A 12,101-nucleotide genomic window follows, 5' to 3' on the forward strand; every position below is an offset into this window, starting at 1 on the left:
CATCTCTTTAAAAACCTTTTTGTTTATTTATTTGACAGAGAGAGACACAGTGAGAGAGGGAACACAAGCAGGCGGAGTGGGAGAGGGAGAAGCAGGCTTCCCGCTGAGCAGGGAGCCCGATGCGGGACTCGATCCCATGACCCTGGGATCATGACCTGAGCCGAAAGCAGATGCTTAATGACTGGGCAACCCAGGCGCCCCACAGCCCTAGAAATCTTTAATTTCATTCTAGGAAGTCAAATCCTACCAAATATAAAACGATGATCTAGTGTGATTAAGTGGGGTTTTTTTTCCAAGAATGTAATGTTGTTTTGAGTGATTGATTAATAATGCATTAATGTATAATCACCACATTAAGAGACTAAAGGAGAAAAGTCATAGGATCCTCTCAATGGTTGTGGGAAAAGTAATTGAGAAAATTGACTCCCCTTTCAAAGGAAAACGCTCAGCACGGTAGGAATGGGAGAGTTTCACTTAGGTGATAAAGCCCATCTACAGAAAAACTCCAATTAACAGCACACTGAATGCTTTTACCCTATCATCAGAAGCTAGGAAAGGCTGCCCTTTGTCTCCACTTGTCTCCACTTGATATTTTCCTGGATCTTGTAGCTAATGTCAAAGGTAAAGAGAACTGATAAAAGCCATACAGGTTTAAAAAGAAGGAAGAGAGCCTTTCTGCATGGAAACAAGACTGTGCTTGTAGAAAATCCAATGGAATCTACAAAGAAACTAGAAGGAGGAAGAAATGAGTTGAGCAAGTTTCCCGTGTAAAGGTCAATATACAAAAGGCAACGGCTTTGTCTGTGTGCTACCAAATACCAACACGTGTATCATGCATACGTACGACATATGTACATATACAAGGCTTTTAAGCCAGGCTAGATCCTGCACCCACCTGGTGTGTGTCTCCCGTCCTTGGACCTGGGAGATCATTGACAGACTGCGGTGTAGTCAGCTGCAAGTCTTCCTTAGACAAGAAATGCCTGATGGTGCTATGCCGACCATTGTTACTCTCTGCAAAGGGAAAAGAATGAGAAATACAAGGCATGCAGATGAAAAGGGAAGTAAATTAGCTTTATGCATAGACTCACGATTCAGAGAAAACATTATTGTGTATGTAGAAAATCTTAAGGAACCTACACAGAAACTTCCAGAAGGGAGGTGATAGAATGTTATATCTGTGTGCTCATAGCATGTTCTGTAAACTACCAATGTACTATTGAAAAATAAACTTCACAAACCCCATACAGTCCTTATGAATAAATTAGCAAAAGCTGTGGAGGACCTATAGCCACAAAACTATATAAGGGTGGTTGTGAACTTTCTCTTCAAAGTCCAGAAAACAGATATTATAGGTTTTGTGGATCATAGATCTCAGTCACATATTTCTGTGTGAGTGTGTTTGTGTGAGAGTGTGTGTGTGTGCACGGGCATGCGTGCATGTGTACATTACAAGTATTTTCAGTTGTTAGCATGTTTCTTAGCTCTCTGGTCTTACAAAAACAGGCTATGGGTTGAATCTGACCCAGAGGCCTCGGTGTTGGCTGCTAGTACAGAATATCGCTGACAGAAAATTCCAAAGGCCTAAATATATGGAGATATATACCATGTTTGTGGCCCGGAAAAGTTAATATTGGTAAATTGTCCATTTTGACTAGGACTCCGAAACTTGACCTATGGAGTTATCCCAAGCAATGTTGGGGCCCTTGGGGCGTAAGGGTTTTCAGGGCAGGGGATCCTGTGCCCACCTGATGGGCGTCCCCTAGGCCCGCACTGGAGAAGACAGATCCCAGACAGCTGTGTGGTTCGCTGCACGATGCAACTGCAAGAGAAATCTGCCATGGAGATGTAGTGACAACTGGTGGTCCCTGCCTCCATCTCTGAGAGACTGAGGCCCAGTGTGGTCAAGGCCCACTTAGAAGTTGAACCGAATTAGCCCTCCTAGAGGTCGGTGCATGTGCTCATCACAGGTGTGCCCCCAGCTAAGTACCTTAAGGACTGTTAAAAAAAAAAAAAAGGACCGGGTGATGTGCACATGAGGAGGAGTCACCAGGGTCTGATGGTTCAAGGCTGGATGTGTAGAATCAGACAGCTTGGGTCAAGCCCTGGCAGGGCCACTACCACCTGTGTGGGCTGAGGAACGTTCTAGGCCTTCCGTATGGTTTTGCCAAACTTGTAAAGCTAAGAGAAGAGGCTCTGCCTGCCAGGAAAGGGTGATGCGGGGAGGCAGCATCCGAGCAGGTCAGAGCCCCGGGGGGCTGCCTCAGAAACCAGCCCAGCGGGCTCAGGCCTTCCCAGGGCCTCCAGGATGTGCGGCGGCCCCAGAGAAGATCCCAAAGGTCGGGTCCTGAGCTCCCCGCGGGCGGCGGCGGGGGGCTGGCATAACCGCTGTCCTCCGCGGCGGTTGGAAGGATGCGGCTGGCGACTCTCGCGCCCGCCGCTGCTGTGTCCCGTGTCCCTCGCCCCCCGGGGCACTGGCCCTGCTGCCGCCTCCCTGGAGCCCTGGGTCCCTCAGTTCCCGGGGCCGGCGTCCCCGCTTCCCCCGCATCCGGCCGTACCTGGCCCTGCCGCCGAGCCCGCTCCCCGCTCCCCGCTCCGAGGGTCGGGGCCCCGGAACTCGGGGGCGACGCGCGCTGCCCTCGGGGACCGGAGAGAGAGAGCGCGGAGGTTCCAGGGCTCCGAGGCCGCGGCGGCCGCCCGGACCCAGACGCCCAGGAGGCCGGTCCCGGTTCCGCGGAGGTCAACCCCGCCGTCCTGGACGGTCCCCACGGAGCGCGGGCGACACCCGGTGCCACCGGCTGCAGCCCCGTGCGCGCAGCCCGAGGCGACCGAGTCCCGCGGACCCGGACCGTTGCCCTCGCCCCTTGCCCTCACTGCCTTTCTCTCCAGCCTTCCGCCCTCTGCGCGCCCGTTCTCTGTCCCCGCCCGTGGCCCTCCTGAGCCGTGGGGCAGGGCGCGGGGCTCGGGTGCTAGGACACCTCGCTGACTTTTCTATGGAGTCCAGGGATTCTCCTGCACACAGAGGGCTCTTCCCGGAAGCTTCTGCCGCCAGCTTCACCCGCCCGCTGGTGTCCCCCAGGGTCCCCCATGGGGCCTGGGTCACCCCTGTCCTGCCCCTCACTTTGGATGCTTACAGGCTTCTGGGTCTGCACCCCTCGCTCCTCTGTCACCTCTGTGACCTGTCAGCTGGAATCTGAGCTCACAGTCCCGGTGGTCCTCTGTGCAGGGGGGACTCCCAGAAGAAGGTGCTATTTCGTGGCCCCTCCAATATGTTCTACTAAAGCCAGAGCCAGAGACAGGCTGCCTGTGGCTACTGACATTCATTTAACCTCCTGGGCTGCTGATGGCTGGGGTGACATATATGTTGTTTAATCTTCAAACAACCTATGCACCTGAGACAACCACCTCAGAAAGACAAAACAGCTGGTCCATGTCCATACAGCCGTCTGTGATGGGCCCCCGACTTATCCTGGTTTTGTCCGGCTTCAGTGCCTCAGTGACCACACACATCATGACCCCTCACCACCCAACAGCTCCCGCCCGGTCACCTGCCACAGTCACCTCATAGCGCAGGGACCCCTCGCACTCAGAGCTGAGTCACAGCTGTCCGACCAGAACCAATCTAAGACTGACGCAGGTGCAGTCAGGTGTCTGGATTCTAGCGTTAGGTACGGAAACGAAGGCAGACCTGTCAGAAGCAAGGACACTGAGGCAAAGATTCATCACCACAAAGGGTTTAGGTTCAAAAGGATTCCCCACCCCCCGCCCCCATACAGCTTCAACATGCTCACTGCTGGGAAGATGCTTTCCCAGCTGGTGGTGCTGGTGTCCCAGGAGACAGAACCCTGAGGAAGCCTGAGGTGCCTCCTGGCTAGGTCCTGGGCCCACAGCAGGGCTTCCCAATCTTCTCAGAGGAGCTACCACAGCCCCTCGGCTGACCCCCCCACTCGCCTGTTCCTGAGAGGTAAGATACCTTAGGCACAACACAGCAATAGCCAATGGACACAGAACATCAGACCCGCTTTCTTCAAAACTTAAAACACAGAGAAGGCACATCATTCCAAGTAGAGTCCACATTTTAAACAACAGAGGGGTTTCAAGGGGAGATGGCCACACTTTACAAAAACCACCAGAGAAATATCATGTTTAAAACCCAACACGAGAAAGGAGATGTGACAGAGGCAGCAGCTGTGTTCCTTTGCAGCTCTTTCGAGGGGTCAGAGGTGGGTGTGAGGCCTCTGGCGGGAGAGAGGGCTGAAAGGTCTGAGAGCCAGCTCTGGGACACCCCTCAACCCTGAAGAGGAAGGGGGCAGGAAGGCCTGAGGGCAGGATCTGTTCTGCTGCCACAGGGGCTGAGAGGCTCCCCTAGCCCCACAAGGACACTGTAATTTTGCATCCGGGAGAAAATACTTCCCCAAATTGTTCTTATGGAAAATTGGTTACTCGGCAATGACCCAGAAAAACATACAACTTAGAATTGAAGCCTAAAAGCTAGAATGGGCCCCTTTTAAAATTGGGAAAATTGACCAACCATAGAAGAGAAATAAAGATGTCTACTGGGTGACTTCCTTTGTATTTTGCACATGAGAGGAGAAAAAAGCAGGGCAAGGAAATGCAGGATATGAGGCTCTTGCTGAAAGGCTGTGAAGTCACTTCTAAGTCAAAGAGACAGGTTTTCATGACAATTACCATCCAGAAATACATATGTTTTCAGATAATAGGGAACTGGCAGGCCCATCTAAATTACTAAATTGCTAAACTGAGTGTGGGACCAAGGCCGGCAGTGAGGGGGTGGGGGCAGCGAGGGGGTGGGGGAAGCGCAGGGGAGACCTGCTTTGCTCCAGAGAACAGATGGCAATACTCTGGGATGAAGAAGCCAAAGGCCAGGAAATAGGGGTGACTTCATGTTCTCCTCCACCTTCGGGTGGTTTCATGTTCTCCTCCTGCCTGCACCCTAAAGGGGTTCTTCAACTTTACAGGTTGTTTTCAGCTTCCGAAATGAAGAGATAATTAGGCTTTAAAACTGAAGCCTTTTGCCTACTGGTTGGAAGAAATATTTGCAAGTCATATATTTGAAAAGGGTTAATATCCAAAATGTATAGAGAACTCATACAACTCAACAGCAAACCAATAATCTGAATAAAAAATAGAGGATCTACACAGACATTTTTCCCAAGAAGACATACGGATGACCAACAGATGCATAAAAAGATCCTCAGCATCACTCACCATCAGGGAGATGCAAATCAAAACCACAATGAGATATCATCTCACATGTGTCAGAAGAGCTGTTATCAAAAGGACAAGAAATAATAAATGTTGGCAAATATGTGGAGAAGGGGCGCCTGGGTGGCTCAGTCATTGGGCGTCTGCCTTTGGCTCAGGTCGTGATCCCGGGGTCCTGGGATCGAGCCCCACATCGGGCTCCCCGCTCAGCAGGAGGCCTGCTTCTCCCCCTCCCACTCTCCCTGCTCGTGTTCCCTCTCTCGCTGTGTCTCTGTCAAATAAAATCTTTAAAAAAAAAAAAAATATGTGGAGAAAAGCGGACCCTTGGGCCATTGTTGGTGGGCATTTCAATTGGTGCAGCCAGTAAGAAAAACTGTATGGAGGTTCTTCAAAAAATTGAAAACAGAACTGTCATGTGATCTGGCAATTCCACTGCTGGGTATTTACTGAAGAAAATGGAAATACTAACTCTAAAAGATATCTGCACCCCTATGTTCACTGCAGCATCATTTACAACAGCCAAGATTTGGAAACAACCTACATGTCCATTCATAGAAGAATGGATAAAGAAGATATGGTAGGTAGGTAGGTAGGTGTGGGTGTGTGTGTGTGTGTGTGTGTGTGTAACATAGATACACACACACATACACACACACACACACAATGGAATATACTCAGCCATCGAAAAGAATGAAATCTTGCCATTTGCAACAGCATGGATGGACCTTGAGGGCACCATGCTAAGTTAAATAAGTCAGACAGAAAAATAAATACTGTACGGTATCACTTACATATGGAATCTAAAAAACCAACCAAACAACAACAAACCTAGCTCATAGAGATGGAGAACACATTGGTGATTGCCACAGGGGAAACTGGAGGGTGTGCAAAAGGGCTTCAGGAGGTCAAAAAGCACAAAGTTCCGGTTATAAATTAGTCATGGGGGTACAATGTACAGCATGATGGCTATAGTTAACATTGTATGTATATTTGAAAATTGCTAGGAGAGTAGATCTTAAAAGTCCTCACCACAAGGAAAACATGAAAAACAAATTGTAACTATGTATGGTAAGGGATGTTGACTACACTTATTGTGGGGATCTGTCTGAAGGCCTCCTTCCTTGTTCTGGAAAGGATCTCATCTCTGATCCTTTGTCAGGACAGGCTGGGAGACCACCCCCTCCCCAACCTGAAAGGGTGGTAGGAGCACACAGTGAGAAGTGGACCTTGGCTTCCTTCAGTTAGCAATATTCATTTAAGATTTCTTCCATGTGTTTACTAAAACCTACTAAGGTTGGTAGCTTATTTCACCACTGAATAATATTCCATACTATAGACCTACCGGTTTGTTTTTCCACTCCTCTATTGAAGAGCATCTTTGTTGCTTCCAGGTTTTGGCAATTACAAATAAAGCCACCCAGGAGCCCCTATAAAATGTTTTATGTAGGCCTAATGGTAATCAAACAAAAACAAAAACAAAAACTACCAAAAACCTATAGTAGATGCACAAAAGATAAAGAAAAAGAATCAAAGCATATCACTACAGACTGTCACCAAATCACAAAGGCAAACAGCAAAAGAGGAAGAAAGGAAGAAGGGAACTATAAAACAGACATAAAACAATGAATATGATGGCAATAGTAAGTCTTAACTTATCAATAATTATTTTAAAAAGACTAAATTACCCAACCAAAACACACAGAGTGGCTGAAAGGAAAAAAACAAAAACAAAAAACAAGCCCCAACTACATCCTGTCTTAAGAGACTTATTTCAGCTTTTAGGATAAAGATAGCCTGAAAGTGAAAGGAAAAAAAAAATCTCTACAAATGAACACCAAAAGAGATCAGGGGTACTTGCATCTATATCAGACAAAACAGAATGTAGGTCAAAAAATATCACAATATACAAAGGTCATTATATAATGATAAAGGTATCCATTCAAGAGGACATAACAACATAAATATGTATGTTCCAAACATCAGAACAGCTAAATATATTAAGTAATATTAATAGATCTGAAGGCAGAAATAGATTGTGATGCAATAATAGTAGGGGACTTCAACTCTCCACTTTCAACAACATCCAGACAGCAAATCAGTAAGGAAATATTAAACTTGAGCTACACTTTAAATCAAATGGATCTAACAGACATATACAGAACATTCCATCCAATGGCAACAGAATACATATTCTTCTCAAGCACATATGGAATACTCTCCAGGACAGATCACATGTTAGGCCACAAAACAAGTCTTAAATTTAAGAAGACTGAATCTTCTTCTTTTTCTGAAGAAAAACTGGAAAATTAAATAACACATTCCTGAGCAAAGAGTCAAAGAAGAAGACAAAAGGGAAATAAAAAATATACTAAGACCAACAAAGATGGAAACACAATATATCAAAACTTACGGGTTTCAGCAAAAGTGATTCTAAGAGGGAAGTTTAAAGAGATAAAGACCTACATTAAGAGAAAAAAGGGGCACCTGGGTGGCTCAGTCAGTTAAGCGTCTGCCTTCAGCTCAGGTCATGATCCCAGGATCCTGGGATTGAGCCCCACGTCAGGCTCTCTGCTCAGTGGGGAGTCTGCTTCTCCCTCTCCCTCTGCCTGCCACTCCCCTGGCTTATTCTCTCTCTCTGTCAAATAAATTTTAAAAATCTTGAAAAAAAAAGAAAAGAAAAATCTCAAGCAAACAACCTGAGTTTATTATTACTTTTTAAAGATTTTATTTATTTATTTGAGAGGTCAAGAGAGAGCATGAGTTGGGGGGAAGGGCAGAGGGAGAGGGAGAAGCAGACTCTCCATTGGGCAGGGAGCCCGACGACGCAGGGCTCAATCCCAGGACCCTGGGATCATAACCCAAGCCAAAGGCAGACACTTAACTGATTGAGGCATCCAGGCACCCCAAACAAGCTAACTTTAAAAAGAAGAACAAACTAAGCCCAAAGTTAGCAGAAGGAAGGAAATAACAAAGATGAGAGCAGAAATAAATAAAATAGAAAATTAAAAAAACAATAAAAAAGATAAAAACAACTAAGAGTTGGCTTTCCGAAAATATAAACAAAACTGATATGCCTTTAGCTACACTTAAGAATAAAAGGGGGAAGATTCAAATAAACAACAACAGAAATGAACAAGGAAACATTACAACTGATACCACAGAAATACAAAGGATCAAAAGAAAATGCTATGAACAATTTTAAGATAATGAAACCGTGTGCCATAGGGTTAATGAGGTTGAAACTAGCAGAATATTTAAAGCTTATTTTTCAGAGAACTGTTTCTCCCCAATCAGCTATTGTGTCTTTTAAGACCCCACTAACACATCCACTAGCTGTCTCTGCAGAAACTTGGACTCAAGGTCAACTGATATGGTTCCAGCCTAGAAACAAGCAAGGCTTTGCATTCCTTCCTGGAGATAACAAGCCCAAGACCCCATTTAGTTTTGCTTGTTTTTCTTTTAAGATTTTATTTATTTATTTGACAGAGACACAGTGAGAGAGGGAACACAGCCGGGAGAGTAGGAGAGGGAGAAGCAGGCTTCCCACCGAGCAGGGAGCCCGATGTGGGGCTCAATCCCAGGACCCTGGGATCAGGACCTGAGCCGAAGGCAGACGTTTAACGACTGAGCTACCCAGGCGCCCCTCCATCTAGTTTTTATCTGCTCTTGGAGCATGCCCATAGCCCCTTCTCCCTGTCCTAAGACAATGTCCTGACATCAGGGGCTGAATTTTGCCTTGTCCTGATGTTAAGTCACCACACCGAAATGAATGTGGGTTGTATGTTACAAATATGTTTGCTCCATGCACATACTCAGTCTTTCCTCATGAATAGTCATAATTTCCCCTGCCCTCTTCATCAATATGTATGTAATCTCCACCCCTATGATTATAAAAAATTTGTTCTCTCCCCCTTTCGGGTGGTAGATTTGAGGCCTGCCCTCCCATCTCCTCTCATCTGGCTGCCTCTCAAACCCTTCCCTTGAGGCATACCTGATGTCTCAGTGATTGGCTTTGCTGCACATCAGGCAGAGGTGCTCAGGATTGGTTACAATAAAAAACTGGACAACCTAGAAGAAATGAATAAATTCCTAGAAACATAAAACTGAAAAGACTGATGGGGCGCCTGGGTAGCTTAGTCGTTAAACGTCTGCCTTTGGCTCAAGTCATGATCCCAGGGTCCTCGGATCGAGCCCCGCATCGGGCTCCCTGCTCAGCGGGAAGCCTGCTTCTCCCTCTCCCACTCCCTCTGCTTGTGTTCCTTCTCTCACTGTGTCTCTCTCTGTCAAATAAATAAATAAAATCTTAAAAAAAAAAACCCTGAAAAGATTGAATCATGAAGAAATGGAAAATCTGACTAGATCTATATTCAGTAAAGACACTGAAATAGTAATAAAAATTCTTCGAACAAATAAAACCCATGAACAGATGGTTTCACTGGTGAATTTTACCAGACATTAAAAAAACTAACACCAATCCTTATCAAACTGTTCCAAAAATGGAAGAGGAAAGAATAATTCCAACTTATTTCACAAGGTCAGTGATACTATGACACCAAAGCCAGACAAGTATACTACAATAAAAGAAAATTACAGGTCAATATCCTGATGAACACAGATGCAAAAATCTTCAAAAGAATACTAGCAACCTGAATCCAACAGCACATTGAAAGAATCCCATACAATGATCAAGTGGGATTTATGCCAAGGACTGCAAGGATGATTTAACATGAAAGCCAAGAAATGTGATACACCATATTAACAGGATGAAGGACAAAAATAATATAATCATCTCAATAAATGAAGGGAAAATATTAAACAAAATTCAACACCCTTCATGACAAAAACTTTTAACAAATTAGGTATAAAAGGAATGTAATTCAACATAATAAAAGTCCATATATGACTGGCCCACAGCTAACATACTCAATGGCAAAAATCCAAAAGCCTTTTCTTCTAAGATCAGGAACAGAAGGGTGCCCACTCTCACTACTCCTCCTAAAATAGTACTAAAAGTCCTAACCAGAGCAGGTAGGCAAGAACAAAATATAAAAGGTACCTAAATTGGAAAGGATTAAGTAAAATTGTCTCTGTTTACAGATAGATTTTCTTACATATAGAAAACTCAAATACACTATTAAAAAACTGTTAGAACTAATAAATGGATTTAGTAAATTTGTAGCATACACAATCAACATAGAAAATTCAGTTGTGTGTCTATACACTAACAACGAACTACCTGAAAGAGAAATGCAGTAAGCATCCCATTTACCATTTACCACAGTATTAAAAATAATAAAATGATTAGGAATAAATTTAATCAAGGAGGTCAAAGACCTGTACACTGAAAACTATAAGGCACTGATGAAAGAAATTAAACTCAAATAAATGGAATAATATCCTATGTTCATGGAATGGAAGAATTCATACTTTCAAAATGCCCATTTCACCCAAAGTGATCTGCACATTCCATGCAATCCCTTTAAAAGTTCCAACAGCATTTTTCACAAATATTTTTTTAAATCCTAAAATTCATATGGAACCACAAAAGACCCTGAATAGCCACAGCAATCTTGAGAAAGAACAAAGCAAAAGGCATCACACTTACCGATTTCAAACTATATTACAAATTCATAGTAATCCAAACATATGGTACTGGCATAAAAACAGACACATGGACCAATGGAACAGAACAGAGAGCCCAGAAATGAACCCACACAGGTATTGTCAACTAATCTTTCATAATGGCACCAGGAATACACAATGGGGAAAAGATTTTTTTTCCATAAGTGGTGCTAAAAATTTGGATATCCCCACGCAAAAGAATTAAAATGGATCCCTACCTTGCACTATACACAAAAATTAACTTGAAATGCATCAAAGACCTAAATGGAAGACTTGAAATGATAAACTCCTAGAAGAAAATATAGGTAGTAAGCTCCCTGATACTAGCCTTGGTAATGATTTTTTATTTCTTATTTATTTATTTATTAAAGATTTATTTATTTATTTGACGCCCCAGTAATGATTTTTTAGATATGACAACTAAAGCGCTAGAACACAGGCAAAAATAAACAAGTGGGACTGCTTCAAATCGAAAAGATTCTGCATAGCAAATGAAACAACCAACAAAAGGAAGAGGCAACCTACAGAATGGGAGAAAACATTTGCAAACCATATAGCTAATAAGGAGTTAATATCTAAAATATTTAAAACTCATACAACCAAATAACAACAACAAAGAAACACCCAATACAATGGGTGGCCAATAAAAATGGGCAAAGGACCTGAATAGACATTTTTCCAAAAAAGACAGGCAAATGGCCAATGGGTACATGCAAAGACGCTCAACATCACTCATCATCAGGGAAACGCAAATCAAAACCACAACGAGATATCACCTCACAACTGTCAGGATGACTATTACCGAAGAGATAAGAGATAACAAGCGTTGGGGAGGATGTGGAGAGAAGGGAGCCTTTGTGCACCTTCGGTAGTTATTTAAAGTGGTGGAGCCACTATGGAAATCAGTATGGAGGGGGCCCTGGGTGGCTTAGTCCTTAAGCGTCTGCCTTCAGCTCAGGTCATGATCCCAGGGTCCTGGGATCGAGCCCCGCATCAGGCTCCCTGCTCGGCGGGGAGCCTGCTTCTCCCTCTCCCACTCCCCATGCTTGTGTTCCCTCTCTCGCTGTCTCTCTCTCTCTGTCAAATAAATAAATAAAATCTTTACAAAAGAAAGAAAGAAAAAGAAAGAAAGAAAGAAAGAAAGAAAAAGAAAGAAAGAAAGAAAGAAAGGAAGGAAGGAAGGAAGGAAGGAAGGAAGGAAGGAAGGAAGGAAGGAAGGAAGGAAGGAAGGAAGGAAGGAAGGAAGGAAGGAA

General features: G+C 44.4%; 1 protein-coding gene across 3 annotated transcripts in view; it reads right to left on the minus strand.

The window, feature by feature from the left end:
- The window catches only part of ZNF599 (zinc finger protein 599), a 48,176-nt gene that overhangs the window by 29,884 nt on the left and 6,191 nt on the right, over nt 1-12,101 (minus strand). For 2 of the 3 annotated variants that reach the window (XM_073885281.1, XM_073885280.1), the window contains one exon: nt 896-1,014. The gene's annotated coding sequence lies outside the window, so the exon portion shown is untranslated. Of the gene's footprint in view, nt 1-895; nt 1,015-2,558; nt 2,676-12,101 lie in introns of those variants that run through there. The other variant, XM_073885282.1, reaches the window with a different exon arrangement.

Source organism: Callorhinus ursinus, unplaced genomic scaffold (assembly GCF_003265705.2).
Source record: "Callorhinus ursinus isolate GAN/ISIS: 27379988/994484 unplaced genomic scaffold, GSC_fseal_2.0 scaffold61, whole genome shotgun sequence".
NCBI classification, from domain to species: domain Eukaryota; kingdom Metazoa; phylum Chordata; class Mammalia; order Carnivora; family Otariidae; genus Callorhinus; species Callorhinus ursinus.